Source organism: Sus scrofa, chromosome 14, assembly GCF_054392235.1.
Source record: "Sus scrofa isolate SSC_HxYL_T2T_F1_AM1 chromosome 14, Sscrofa_HxYL_maternal_Yorkshire_Landrace_v2.0, whole genome shotgun sequence".
Lineage (NCBI taxonomy): Eukaryota > Metazoa > Chordata > Mammalia > Artiodactyla > Suidae > Sus > Sus scrofa.
In genome coordinates, this window is record NC_139396.1 from 4,282,080 (window position 1) to 4,297,628 (window position 15,549).

Below are 15,549 nucleotides of genomic sequence, written 5' to 3' on the forward strand. Positions count from 1 at the left end.
AATCATACTGAAGGCATCCAATGCATTCAATCATGCTGCATAAAAACTGCATTCCCATTGCCAATTCATGCTGCATGGAATCCACTGCATTCAATCATGCTTTCATAAAATCCACTGCATGCTGGAATCCACTGCATTCAATCATGCTGCATTCAATGAATGCACGCTGCGGGATGCATTACCAATGTTACATTCACGCATGGATGCTTTTGGCCATGCTGCATTCAATAAAATCCACTGCATTCAATCGGGATGCATTGGGCCTCACTGCTGTCAACTGCTGAATACAATCGGGATGCCATTGTGCCACAATGCATGGAGCCTTCTGCATTCAATGACGCTGCATGGAATCCACTGCATTCAATCGGGATGCTTTGGGCCATGCTGCAAAAAATCCACTGCATTCATTCATGCTGCAGGAATCCACTGCATTCAATCATGCTGCATAAAATACATTTCATTCAATAGGGTTCCATTACTTCATGCTGCATGGAATCCACTACATTCAATCATGCTGCATGGAATCCACTGCATTTAATTGGGATGCATTTTACCAGGCTTCATGTAATCCACTGCATTCAATGACGCTGCATGGAGTCCACTGCATTTAATCGGGATGCATTTTACCAGGATGCATGGAATCCACTGCATTCAATCATGCTGCATGGAATCCACTGCATTCAATCGGGGTGCCTTTTACCACTCTGCATGGATTACACTGCATTCAATCACAATACATGGATCCACTGCATACATTCGGGATGCATTTTACCATGCTGCATGTATTACACTGCATTCAATCACAATGCATGGAATCCACTGCATTAAATCGGGATAATTTTGGCAATGCTGCATAAAATCCACCTCATTCAATCGGAATGCATTGGGCCTCACTGCGTGGACTCCACTGAATACATATGGGATCCATTGTGCCACAATGCAGGGAGTCTTCTGCATTCAATGACGCTGCATGGAATCCACTGCATTCAATCAGGATGATTTTGGCCATGCTGCATAAAATCCACTGCATTCAATCATGCTGCATGTAATCCACCTCATTCAATCGGGTGTTTTGGGACATGCTGCAGAAAATCCCCTGCATTAAATCGGGATGATTTGGGCCATGCTGCAAAAAATCCACTGCATTCAATCATGCTGCAGGTATCCACTGCATTCATTCGGAATACTTTGGGCCTTGCTGCTAATAATCCACAGCATTCAATCATGCTGCAGGTATCCACTGCATTCAATCATGCTGCATTAAATTCCCTGCATTCAATAGGGTTCCATTTCTTCATGCTGCCTGGAATGCACTGCATTAAATCTGGCTGCATGGAATCCATTGCATTCAATTGGGATGCATTTTACCAGGCTGCATGGAATCCACTGCATTCAAGCATGCTTCATGGAATCCACTGCATTCAATCCGGATGCATGTTACCAGGCTGCATGTATTACACTGCATTCAATGACATTGCATGGAATCCACTGCCTTTAATCGGGATGCTTTTGGCCCTGCTGCATTAAATAAACTGCATTCATTCATGCCGCAGGAATCCACTGCATTCAATCATGCTGCATAAAATCAACTGCATTCAACAGGTTTCCATTACTTCATGCTGTCTGGAATGCACTGAATTCAATCACGCTGCATGGAATCCAATGCATTCAATAGGGATGCATTTTACCAGGCTGCATGGAATCCACTGCATTCAATCATGCTGCATGGAATCCACTGCATTCAATCGGGATGCATTTTACCAGGCTGCATGGATTTCACTGCATTCAATCACAATGCAAGGAATCCACTGCATTCAATGACGCTGCATGGAATCCACTGCATTCAATCGGGATGCTTTTGGCCATGCTGCACAAAATCCACTGCATTCAAACATGCTGCACGGTATCCACTGCATTCAATCGGGATATTTTGGGATATGCTGCAGAATATCCACTGCAGTAAATCGGGATGCTTTGGGCCAAGCTTCAAAAAATACACTGCATTCAATCATGCTGCAGGAATACACTGCATTCAATCATGCTGCATAAAATCCACTGCATTCTATAGGGTTCATTTTCTTCATGCTGCATGGAATCCACTGCATTCAATCATGCTGCATGGACTCCACTGCATTCAATCGGGATGCATTTTACCAGGCTGCATGGATTACACTGCATTCAATCACAATGCATGGAATCCACTGCATTCAATGACACTGCATGGAATCCACTGCCTTCAATCGGGATGCTTTTGGCCATGGTCCATAAAATCCACTGCATTCAATAATGCTGCATGGTATCCACTGCATTCAATCGGGATGTTGTTTGACATGCTGCCTAAAATCCACTGCATTAAATCGGGATGCTTTGGGCCATGCTGCAAAAAATCGACTGCATTCAATCATGCTGCATAAAATCCACTGCATTCAATAAGGTTCCATTACTTCATGCAGCATGGATCACACTGCATTTAATCACACTGCATGGAATTAACTGCATTCAACCGGGATGACTTTTACCATGCTGCATGGAATTAACTGCATTCAATCACGCTGCATTTATTTCACTGCATACAATTGGGATCCATTGCGCCATGATGCATGGAATCCACTGCATTCAATCAAAATCCATTGCACCACATTGCATTGACACCACTGCATTCAATTGAGATCAATTGGGCCATGCTGCATAGAATCCACTGCATTCAATTGGTATCCATTTATCCATACTGAATGGTATACACTGCATTCAATCAGGATGCATTTCACCACGCTGCATGGAATCCACGGCATTCAATCGGGATGCATTTTACCAGGCTGCATGGATTACACTGCATTCAAATGGGATGCATTGGGCCTCACTGCGTGGACTCCACTGAATACATACGGGATCCATTGTGCCACAATGCAGGGAGTCTTCTGCATTCAATGACGCTGCATGGAATCCACTGCATTCAATCGGGATGAATTTTACCAAGCTGCATTGAATCCACTGCATTCAATCATGCTGCATGGAATCCACTGCATTCAATCGGGATGCATTTTACCTTGCTGCATGGAATACACTGCATTCAATCACGCTGCATCGATTTCACTGCATTCAATTGGGATCCATTGCACCATGATGCATGGAATCCACTTCATTCAGTTGAGATCAATTGGGCCACGCTGCATAGAATCCACTGCATTGAATGGGGATCCATTTAGCCACGCTGCATTGTATACACTGCGTTCAATCAGGATGCATTTCACCACGCTGCATGGAATCCACGGCATTCAATCGGGATGCTTGTGGCCATGCTGCATAAAATCCACTGCATTCAATCGAGATGCATTTGGCCTCGATGCATGGACTCCACTGCACACAATCGTGATCCATTTCGCCACAATGAATTGAATTTTCTGCATTCAATGACGCTGCATGGAATCCACTGCATTAAATCGAGATGCTTTTGGCCATGCTGCAAAAAATCCACTGCATTCAATCATGCTGCATAAAATCCACTGCATTCTATAGGGTTCCATTTCTTCATGCTGCATGGAATCGACTTCATTCAATCATGCTGCATGGAATCCACAGCATTTAATTGGGATGCATTTTGCCAGGCTGCATGGAATCCACGGCATTCAATCGGGATGCTTGGGGACATGCTGCAAAAAATCCACTGCATTCATTCATGCTGCAGGACTCCACTGCATTCAATCATGCTAAATAAAATACACTACATTCAATAGGGTTCCATTACTTCATGCTCCCTGGAATACACTGAATTCAATCATGCTGCATGGAATCCAATGCATTCAATAGGGATGCATTTTACCAGTATGCATGGAATCGACTGCATTCAATCATGCTGCATGGAATCCACTGCATTCAATCGGGATGCATTTTACCAGGCTGCATGGATTACACTGCATTCAAGCACAATGCATGGAATCCACTGCATTCAATGACGCTGCATGGAATCCTCTGCATTGAATCGGGATGCTTTTGGCCATGCTGCATAAAATCCACTGCATCAGTCATGCTGCACGGTATCCACTGCATTCAATCGGGATGTTTTGGGACATGCTGAATAAAATCCACTGCATTAAATCGGGATGCATTGAGCCAAGCTGCAAAAACTCCACTGCATTCAATCATGCTGCATGGAATCTACTGCATTCAATCGTGATGCATTTTACCAGGATGTGTGGAATCCACTGCATTCAATAACAATGCATGGAATCCACTGCATTCAATGACGCTGCATGGAATCATCTGCATTCAATCGGGATGCTTTTGGCCATGCTGCATAGAATCCACTGCATTCAATCGGGATGTATTGGGACATGCTGCAGAAAATCCACTGCATTAAATCGGGATGCTTTGGGCCAAGCTGCAAAAAATCCACTGCATTCAATCATGCTGCAGGAATCCACTGCATTTAATCATGCTGCATAAAATACCCTGCATTCAATAATGTTCCATTTCTTCATGCTGCCTGGAATCCACCTCATTCAATTATGCTGCATGGAATCCACTGCATTCAATCGGGATTCATTTTACCAGGCTGCATGAATTACACTACATTCAATCACAAGCTTGGAATCCACTGCATTCAATGACGCTGCATGGAATCCACTGCATTCAATCGGGATGCTTTTGGCCATGGTGCATAATATGCACTGCATTCAATCTTGCTGCATGGTATCCACTGCATTCAATCGGGATGCTTTTGGCCATGCTGCATAAAATCCACTGCATTAAATCGGGATGCTTTGGGCCATGCTGCAAAAATCCACTGCATTCAATCATGCTGAAGGAATTCACTGCATTCAATCATGCTGCATAAAATCCCCTGCATTCAATAGAGTTGCATTACTTCATGCTGCATGGAATCAACTGCATTCAACCATGCTGCATAAAATTCACTGCATTCAATCGGGATGCATTTTACCTGGCTGCATGGAATCCACTGCATTCAATCACGCTGCATGGAATCCACTGCATTCAATCGGGATGCATTTTACCACGCTGCATGAATTACACTGCATTCAATCACAATGCATGGAATCCACTGCATTCAATGACGCTGCATGGAATCCACTGCATTCTATTGGGATGCTTTTGGCCATGCTGCATAAAATCCATTGCATTCAATCATGCTGCATGGAATCCAGTGCATCCAATCGGGATATTTTGGGTCATGCTGCATAAAATCCAATGCATTCAATCATGCTGCACCGTATCCACTGCATTCAATCGGGATGTTTTGGGACATGCTGCAGAAAATTCACTGCATTAAATCAGGATGCTTTGGGCCATTCTGCAAAAAATCCACTGCATTCAATCATGCTGCATAAAATCCACTGCATTCAATATGGTTCCATTTCTTCATGCTGCATGGATCACACTGCATTAAATCACACTGCATGGAATCCTCTGCATTCAATCGGGATTAATTTTACCAGGCTGCATGGAATCCACTGCATTCAATCAGTATCCATTGCACCACACCGCATTGAATCCACTGCATTCAATTGAGATCAATTGGGCAACGATGCATAGAATCCACTGCATTCAATAGGGATCCAATTAGCCACACTGAATGGTATACACTGCGTTCAATCAGGATGCATTTCACCACGCTGCATGGAATCCACGGCATTCAATCGGGTTGCATGGGGCCATGCTGCATAAAATCCACTGCATTCCATCGAGATGCATTTGGCCTCGCTGCATGGACTCCACTGCACACAATCGTGATCCATTTCGCCACAATGAATGGAATTCTCAGCATTCAATGACGCTGCATGGAATCCACTGCATTAAATCAGAGATGCTTTGGGACATGTTGCAAAATATCCACTGCATTCAATAATTCTGCAGGAATCCACAGCATTCAATCATGCTGCATAAAATACCCTGCATTCAATAGTGATCCATTTCTTCATGCTGCATGGAATACACTGCATTCAATCAGGATGCATGGAATTCACATCATTTAATTGAGGTGCATTTTACCAGGCTGCATGGAATCCACTGCATTCAATCATGCTGCATGGAATCCACTGCATTCAATCGGGGTGCCTTTTACCACTCTGCATGGATTACACTGCATTCAATCACAATACATGGATCCACTGCATACATTCGGGATGCATTTTACCATGCTGCATGTATTACACTGCATTCAATCACAATGCATGGAATCCACTGCATTAAATCGGGATAATTTTGGCAATGCTGCATAAAATCCACCTCATTCAATCGGAATGCATTGGGCCTCACTGCGTGGACTCCACTGAATACATATGGGATCCATTGTGGCACAATGCAGGGAGTCTTCTGCATTCAATGACGCTGCATGGAATCCACTGCATTCAATCAGGATGATTTTGGCCATGCTGCATAAAATCCACTGCATTCAATCATGCTGCATAATATCCCCTGCCTTCAATAGGGTTCCATTTCTTCATGCTGCAGGGAATCCACTTCTTTCAATCATGCTGCATGGAATCCACTGCATTTAATTGGGATGCATTTTACCCGGCATCATGTATTGCACTGCATTCAATGACGCTGCATGGAGTCCACTGCATTTAATCGGGATGCATTTTACCAGGATGCATGGAATCCACTGCATTAAATCATGCTGCATGGAATCCACTGCATTCAATCGGGGTGCCTTTTACCACTCTGCATGGATTACACTGCATTCAATCACAATACATGGATCCACTGCATACATTCGGGATGCATTTTACCATGCTGCATGTATTACACTGCATTCAATCACAATGCATGGAATCCACTGCATTAAATCGGGATAATTTTGGCAATGCTGCATAAAATCCACCTCATTCAATCGGAATGCATTGGGCCTCACTGCGTGGACTCCACTGAATACATATGGGATCCATTGTGGCACAATGCAGGGAGTCTTCTGCATTCAATGACGCTGCATGGAATCCACTGCATTCAATCAGGATGATTTTGGCCATGCTGCAAAAAATCCACTGCATTCATTCATGCTGCAGGAATCCACTGCATTCAATCATGCTAAATAAAATACACTACATTCAATAGGGTTCCATTACTTCATGCTCCCTGGAATACACTGAATTCAATCATACTGCATGGAATCCAATGCATTCAATAGGGATGCATTTTACCAGTCTGCATGGAATCGACTGCATTCAATCATGCTGCATGGAATCCACTGCATTCAATCGGGATGCATTTTACCAGGCTGCATGGATTACACTGCATTCAAGCACAATGCATGGAATCCACTTCATTCAATGACGCTGCATGGAATCCTCTGCATTGAATCGGGATGCTTTTGGCCATGCTGCATAAAATCCACTGCATCAGTCATGCTGCACGGTATCCACTGCAATCAATCGGGATGTTTTGGGACATGCTGAATAAAATCCACTGCATTAAATCGGGATGCATTGGGCCAAGCTGCAAAAACTCCACTGCATTCAATCATGCTGCATGGAATCTACTGCATTCAATCGGGATGCATTTTACCAGGATGCGTGGAATCCACTGCATTCAATAACAATGCATGGAATCCACTGCATTCAATGACGCTGCATGGAATCATCTGCATTCAATCGGGATGCTTTTGGCCATGCTGCATAAAATCCACTGCATTCAATCGGGATGTATTGGGACATGCTGCAGAAAATCCACTGCATTAAATCGGGATGCTTTGGGCCAAGCTGCAAAAAATCCACTGCATTCAATCATGCTGCAGGAATCCACTGCATTTAATCATGCTGCATAAAATACCCTGCATTCAATAAGGTTCCATTTCTTCATGCTGCCTGGAATCCACCTCATTCAATTATGCTGCATGGAATCCACTGCATTCAATCGGGATTCATTTTACCAGGCTGCATGAATTACACTACATTCAATCACAAGCTTGGAATCCACTGCATTCAATGACGCTGCATGGAATCCACTGCATTCAATGGGGATGCTTTTGGCCATGGTGCATAATATGCACTGCCTTCAATCATGCTGCATGGTATCCACTGCATTCAATCGGGATGCTTTTGGCCATGCTGCATAAAATCCACTGCATTAAATCGGGATGCTTTGGGCCATGCTGCAAAAATCCACTGCATTCAATCATGCTGAAGGAATTCACTGCATTCAATCATGCTGCATAAAATCCCCTGCATGCAATAGAGTTACTTCATGCTGCATGGAATCAACTGCATTCAATCATGCTGCATAAAATTCACTGCATTCAATCGGGATGCATTTTACCTGGCTGCATGGAATCCACTGCATTCAATCACGCTGCATGGAATCCACTGCATTCAATCGGGATGCTTTTTACCCGTCTGCATGGAATCCACTGCATTCAATCAGGCTGCATGGAATCCACTGCATTCAATCGGGATGCATTTTACCACGCTGCATGAATTACACTGCATTCAATCACAATGCATGGAATCCACTGCATTCAATGACGCTGCATGGAATCCACTGCATTCTATTGGGATGCTTTTGGCCATGCTGCATAAAATCCATTGCATTCAATCATGCTGCATGGAATCCAGTGCATCCAATCGGGATATTTTGGGTCATGCTGCATAAAATCCAATGCATTCAATCATGCTGCACCATATCCACTGCATTCAGTCGGGATGTTTTGGGACATGCTGCAGAAAATTCACTGCATTAAATCAGGATGCTTTGGGCCATTCTGCAAAAAATCCACTGCATTCAATCATGCTGCATAAAATCCACTGCATTCAATATGGTTCCATTTCTTCATGCTGCATGGATCACACTGCATTAAATCACACTTCATGGAATCCTCTGCATTCAATCGGGATTAATTTTACCAGGCTGCATTGAATCCACTGCATTCAATCAGTATCCATTGCACCACACCGCATTGAATCCACTGCATTCAATTGAGATCAATTGGGCAACGATGCATAGAATCCACTGCATTCAATAGGGATCCAATTAGCCACACTGAATGGTATACACTGCGTTCAATCAGGATGCATTTCACCACGCTGCATGGAATCCACGGCATTCAATCGGGTTGCATGGGGCCATGCTGCATAAAATCCACTGCATTCCATCGAGATGCATTTGGCCTCGCTGCATGGACTCCACTGCACACAATCGTGATCCATTTCGCCACAATGAATGGAATTCTCAGCATTCAATGACGCTGCATGGAATCCACTGCATTAAATCAGAGATGCTTTGGGACATGTTGCAAAAAATCCACTGCATTCAATAATTCTGCAGGAATCCACAGCATTCAATCATGCTGCATAAAATACCCTGCCTTCAATAGTGTTCCATTTCTTCATGCTGCATGGAATACACTGCATTCAATCAGGATGCATGGAATCCACATCATTTAATTGAGGTGCATTTTACCAGGCTGCATGGAATCCACTGCATTCAATCATGCTGCATGGAATCCACTGCATTCAATCGGGATGCATTTTACCACGCTGCATGAATTACACTGCATTCAATCACAATGCATGGAATCCACTGCATTCAATGACGCTGCATGGAATCCACTGCACTCAATCGGGATACTTTTGGCAATGCTGCATAAAACCCACTGCATTCAATCGGGATGCATTGGGCCTCACTGCGTGAACTCAACTGAATACATACGGGATCCATTGTGCCGCAATGAAGGGAGTCTTCTGCATTCAATGACGCTGCATGGAATCCACTGCATTCAATCGGGATGCTTTTGGCCATGCTGCATAAAATCCACTGCATTCAATCATGCTGCATGTAATCCACCTGATTCAATCGGGATGTTTTGGGACATGTTGCAGAAAATCCCCTGCATTAAATCGGGATGATTTGGGCCATGCTGCAAAAAATCCACTGCATTCAATCATGCTGCAGGTATCCACTGCATTCATTCGGAATACTTTGGGCCTTGCTGCTAATAATCCACAGCATTCAATCATGCTGCAGGTATCCACTGCATTCAATCATGCTGCATTAAAATCCCTGCATTCAATAGGGTTCCATTTCTTCATGCTGCCTGGAATGCACTGCATTAAATCACGCGGCATGGAATCCATTGCATTCAATTGGGATGCATTTTACCAGGCTGCATGGAATCCACTGCATTCAAGCATGCTTCATGGAATCCACTGCATTCAATCCGGATGCATGTTACCAGGCTGCATGTATTACACTGCATTCAATGACATTGCATGGAATCCACTGCCTTCAATCGGGATGCTTTTGGCCCTGCTGCATTAAATCAACTGCATTCAATCGGGATGCATTGGGCCTCACTGCGTCAACTGCACTGAGTACAATCGGGATCCATTTTGGCACAATACATGGAGTCCCCTATATTCAATGACGCTGCATGGAATCCAATGCATTCAATCGTAATGCTTTGTGCCATGCTGCAAAAAATCCACTGAATTCATTCATGCCGCAGGAATCCACTGCATTCAATCATGCTGCATAAAATCAACTGCATTCAATAGGGTTCCATTACTTCATGCTCTCTGGAATACACTGAATTCAATCATGCTGCATGGAATCCAATGCATTTAATTGGGATGCATTTTACCAGGCTGCATGGAATCCACTGCATTCAATCATGCTGCACCGTATCCACTGCATTCAGTCGGGATGTTTTGGGACATGCTGCAGAAAATTCACTGCATTAAATCAGGATGCTTTGGGCCATTCTGCAAAAAATCCACTGCATTCAATCATGCTGCATTAAATCCACTGCATTCAATATGGTTCCATTTCTTCATGCTGCATGGATCACACTGCATTAAATCACACTGCATGGAATCCTCTGCATTCAATCGGGATTAATTTTACCAGGCTGCATTGAATCCACTGCATTCAATCAGTATCCATTGCACCACACCGCATTGAATCCACTGCATTCAATTGAGATCAATTGGGCAACGATGCATAGAATCCACTGCATTCAATAGGGATCCAATTAGCCACACTGAATGGTATACACTGCGTTCAATCAGGATGCATTTCACCACGCTGCATGGAATCCACGGCATTCAATCGGGTTGCATGGGGCCATGCTGCATAAAATCCACTGCATTCCATCGAGATGCATTTGGCCTCGCTGCATGGACTCCACTGCACACAATCGTGATCCATTTCGCCACAATGAATGGAATTCTCAGCATTCAATGACGCTGCATGGAATCCACTGCATTAAATCAGAGATGCTTTGGGACATGTTGCAAAAAATCCACTGCATTCAATAATGCTGCAGGAATCCACAGCATTCAATCATGCTGCATAAAATACCCTGCATTCAATAGTGTTCCATTTCTTCATGCTGCATGGAATACACTGCATTCAATCAGGATGCATGGAATCCACATCATTTAATTGAGGTGCATTTTACCAGGCTGCATGGAATCCACTGCATTCAATCATGCTGCATGGAATCCACTGCATTCAATCGGGATGCATTTTACCACGCTGCATGAATTACACTGCATTCAATCACAATGCATGGAATCCACTGCATTCAATGACGCTGCATGGAATCCACTGCACTCAATCGGGATACTTTTGGCAATGCTGCATAAAACCCACTGCATTCAATCGGGATGCATTGGGCCTCACTGCGTGAACTCAACTGAATACATACGGGATCCATTGTGCCGCAATGAAGGGAGTCTTCTGCATTCAATGACGCTGCATGGAATCCACTGCATTCAATCGGGATGCTTTTGGCCATGCTGCATAAAATCCACTGCATTCAATCATGCTGCATGTAATCCACCTGATTCAATCGGGATGTTTTGGGACATGCTGCAGAAAATCCCCTGCATTAAATCGGGATGATTTGGGCCATGCTGCAAAAAATCCACTGCATTCAATCATGCTGCAGGTATCCACTGCATTCATTCCGAATACTTTGGGCCTTGCTGCTAATAATCCACAGCATTCAATCATGCTGCAGGTATCCACTGCATTCAATCATGCTGCATTAAAATCCCTGCATTCAATAGGGTTCCATTTCTTCATGCTGCCTGGAATGCACTGCATTAAATCACGCTGCATGGAATCCATTGCATTCAATTGGGATGCATTTTACCAGGCTGCATGGAATCCACTGCATTCAAGCATGCTTCATGGAATCCACTGCATTCAATCCGGATGCATGTTACCAGGCTGCATGTATTTTTTTTTTTTTTTTTTTGTCTTTTGTTGTTGTTGTTGCTATTTCTTGGGCCGCTCCCGCGGCATATGGAGGTTCCCAGGCTAGGGGTCCAATCGGAGCTGTAGCCACCAGCCTACGCCAGAGGCACAGCAACGCAGGATCCGAGCCGCGTCTGCAACCTACACCACAGCGCACGGCAACGCCGGATCGTTAACCCACTGAGCAAGGGCAGGGATCGAACCCGCAACCTCATGGTTCCTAGTCGGATTCGTTAACCACTGCGCCACGACGGGAACTCCCAGGCTGCATGTATTACACTGCATTCAATGACATTACATGGAATCCACTGCCTTCAATCGGGATGCTTTTGGCCCTGCTGCATTAAATCAACTGCATTCATTTATGCCGCAGGAATCCACTGCATTCAATCATGCTGCATAAAATCAACTGCATTCAATAGGTTTCCATTACTTCATGCTGTCTGGAATACACTGAATTCAATCACGCTGCATGGAATCCAATGCATTCAATCGGGATGCATTTTACCAGGCTGCATGGAATCCACTGCATTCAATCATGCTGCATGGAATCCACTGCATTCAATCGGGATGCATTTTACCAGGCTGCATGGATTTCACTGCATTCAATCACAATGCATGGAATCCACTGCATTCAATGAGGCTGCATGGAATCCACTGCATTCAATCGGGATGCTTTTGGCCATGCTGCACAAAATCCACTGCATTCAAACATGCTGCACGGTATCCACTGCATTCAATCGGGATATTTTGGGATATGCTGCAGAATATCCACTGCAGTAAATCGGGATGCTTTGGGCCAAGCTTCAAAAAATACACTGCATTCAATCATGCTGCAGGAATACACTGCATTCAATCATGCTGCATAAAATCCACTGCATTCTATAGGGTTCATTTTCTTCATGCTGCATGGAATCCACTGCAATCAATCATGCTGCATGGAATCCACTGCATTCAATCGGGATGCATTTTACCAGGCTGCATGGAATCCACTGCATTCAATCATGCTGCATGGAATCCACTGCATTCAATCGGGATGCATTTTACCAGGCTGCATGGATTACACTGCATTCCATCACAATGCATCGATTTCACTGCATTCAATTGGGATCCATTGCGCCATGATGCATGGAATCCACTGCCTTCCGTTGAGATCAATTGGGCCAAGCTGGATAGAATCCACTGCATTGAATGGGGATCCATTTAGCCACGCTGCATTGTATACACTGCGTTCAATCAGGACGCATTTCACCACGCTGCATGGAATCCATGGCATTCAATCGGGATGCTTGTGGCCATGCTGCAAAAAATCCACTACATTCAATCATGCTGAAGGAATCCACTGCATTCAATCATGCTGCATAAAATCACCTGCATTCAATAGGGTTCCATTTCTTCATGCTGCATGGAATCCACTTCATTCAATCATGCTGCATGGAATCCGCAGCATTTAAGTGGGATGCATTTTACCAGGCTGCATGGAAACCACTGCATTCAATCATGCTGCATAAAATCCACTGCATTCAATCAGGATGCATTTTACCAGGATGCATGGAATCCACTGCATTCAATCACAATCCATGGAATCCACTGCATTCAATCGGGATGCATTTTACCAGGCTGCCTGGATTACACTGCATTCAATCACAATTCATGGAATCCACTGCATTCAATGACGCTGCATGGAATCCACTGCATTCTATCGGGATGCTTTTGGCCATGCTGCATAAAATACACTGCATTCAATCATGCAGCAAGGAATCCACTGCATCCAATCGCCATGTTTTTGGCCATGCTGCATAAAATCCACTGCATTCAATCGGGATGCATTGGGCCTCGCTGCATGGTCTCCACTGCATACAAACGAGATCCATTGCACCACAATGTATGGAATGTTCTGCATTAAATGACGCTGCATGAAATCCACTGCATTCAATCGGGATGCTTTGGGACATGCTGCAAATAATCCACTGCATTCAATCATGCTGCATGGAATCCACTGCCTTCAATCGGGATGCTTTTGGCCATGCTGCATATAATCCACTGCATTCAATCGGGATGCATTGGGCCTCACTGCGTCAACCGCACTGAATACAATCGGGATCCATTGTGCCACAATGCATGGAGTCTTCTGCATTCAATGACGCTGCATGGAATACACTGCATTCAATCGGGATGCTTTGGGCCACGCTGCAAAAAATTCACTGCAATCATTCATGCTGCAGGTATCCAGTGCATTCAATCATGCTGCATAAAATACACTTCATTCAATAGGCTTCCATTACTTCATGCTGCCTGGAATACACTGAATTCAATCACGCTGCATGGAATCCAATGCATTCAATAGGGATGCATTTTACCAGGCTGCATGGATTCCACTGCATTCAATCATGCTGCAGATATCCACTGCATTCCATCATGCTGCATTAAATTCTCTGCATTCAATAGGGTTCCATTTCTTCATGCTGCCTGGAATACACTGCATTAAATCTGGCTGCATGGAATCCACTGCATTCAATTGGGATGCATTTTACCTGGCTGCATGGAATCCACTGCATTCACGCATGCCACTTGGAATCCACTGCATTCCATCGGGATGCATTTGGCCATGCTGAATAAAACCCACTGCATTCAATCACGCTGCACGGTATCCAATGCATTCAATCGGGATGTTTTCGGACATGCTGCAAAACATCCACTGCATTCAATCATGCTGCAGGAATCCACGGCATTCAATCATGCTGCATAAAAGACACTTCATTCAATAGGATTCCATTTCTTCATGCTGCCTGGAATACACTGAATTCAATCACGCTGCATGGAATCCAATGCATTCAATAGGGATGCATTTTACCAGGCTGCATGGAATCCACTGCAGTCAATCATGCTGCATGGAATCCACTGCATTCAATCGGGATGCATTTTACCAGGCTGCATGGATTACACTGCATTCAAGCACAATGCACGGAATCCACTGCATTCAATGACGCTGCATGGAATCCTCTGCATTGAATCGGGATGCTTTTGGCCATGCTGCATAAAATCCACTGCATTCAATCATGCTGCACGGTATCGACTGCATTCAATCGGGATGTTTTGGGACATGCTGCAGAAAATCCACTGCATTAAATCGGGATGCTTTGGGCCAAGCTGCAAAAAATACAATGCATTCAATCATGCTGCAGGAATCCACTGCATTCAATCATGCTGCATAAAATCGCCTGCATTCAATAGGGTTCCATTTCTTCATGGTGCATGGAATACACTGCATTCAATTATGCTGCATGGAATCCACTGCATTCAATCGGGATGCATTTTACCAGGCTGCATGGATTA